At 41.0% G+C, this 1,008-nt stretch overlaps 1 non-coding gene across 1 annotated transcript; it reads right to left on the bottom strand.

Moving 5' to 3' along the window:
- Positions 1–218: 218 nt before the first annotated feature.
- On the bottom strand, positions 219–325 carry LOC133793008 (small nucleolar RNA R71). The gene has a single exon (XR_009874473.1). It is a non-coding gene; the product is annotated as a small nucleolar RNA R71 (small nucleolar RNA).
- Between the last annotated feature and the right edge of the window lie 683 nt (positions 326–1,008).

Here is a 1,008-nt window from a genome sequence, read left to right as displayed (position 1 = left end):
AGAGTCCGTACGTGCATATATGGGAATTCGAAGAGGTGGTGGCTACATTCAAAAACCGAGCTGATGTCACCAACATTGTAAGATTGAAATTTTTTCCTTTCTCTCTCAAAGACAAAGCAAAAAGATGGTTGTATTCCTTAAGGCTTAGATCTATTGGAACATGGGACGAAATGACAAAAGCATTATTCGCCAAATATTTCCCGCCCCATAAGACTAGCAGCCTTAAGATGAAAATCTCTACCTTCATCCAGAAAGACCATGAAACTTTCCATCAGGTCTGGGAGAGGTTTAGAGATTTGATAAATCAATGCCCACATCATGGATACGAAAGTTGGCGTCTGATCAGCTATTTCTATGACGGTCTCACAACCGAACAAAGACAATTTGTACAAATGATGTGCAACGGCGAATTTCTTCGAAAAGATCCCAATGAAGCTTTCGAGTACCTCGACAATCTTGCTGAAAAGTCCTACACATGGAATGGACCGAGTCCTATGGACAAGCCGCGATCAACTGGAATCTACCAATTAAAGGAAGATGACAACGTCAAAAGCCAAATTGAATCATTGAGATAACAATTCGAGGCTTTCAAATCTCAAGAAGGTAGAAGAATCCATATGGTTGCAAAGGTAGAGACACGAGATCCATGCTTCATATGTGGAGGGACAGAACATCAACCGCAAGAGTGCCCAACTCTTGGTGAGTTAAGAGGAGGAAATGAGGAACACTGCTATGCTTTAGGGGATTACAAGAAGCTTTATAACCCTTTCTCAAACACTTACAATCCTGGTTGGCGCACCATCCAAATTTTAACTAGAAGGATTTAAACCAAGCATCTGGGAGCCAATGGAGGTCTGAGCAGTAACAACCGCCAAAAGCATACATTGCTCCTCAAAATAACATACAGTTAAGTAATTCTCTTGAGAATACTTTGCAAATGCTTGCGCAAACACAAATAGCCTCAACTCAAGAGCTCAAATCTTGTTTCACACAAATGGTAGAGGAAAT

This window comes from Humulus lupulus, chromosome 7 (genome assembly GCF_963169125.1).
Source record: "Humulus lupulus chromosome 7, drHumLupu1.1, whole genome shotgun sequence".
NCBI lineage: Eukaryota > Viridiplantae > Streptophyta > Magnoliopsida > Rosales > Cannabaceae > Humulus > Humulus lupulus.
Note: the sequence above shows the minus strand (reverse complement) of the source record. Positions and strands in the feature narration are given on the sequence as shown.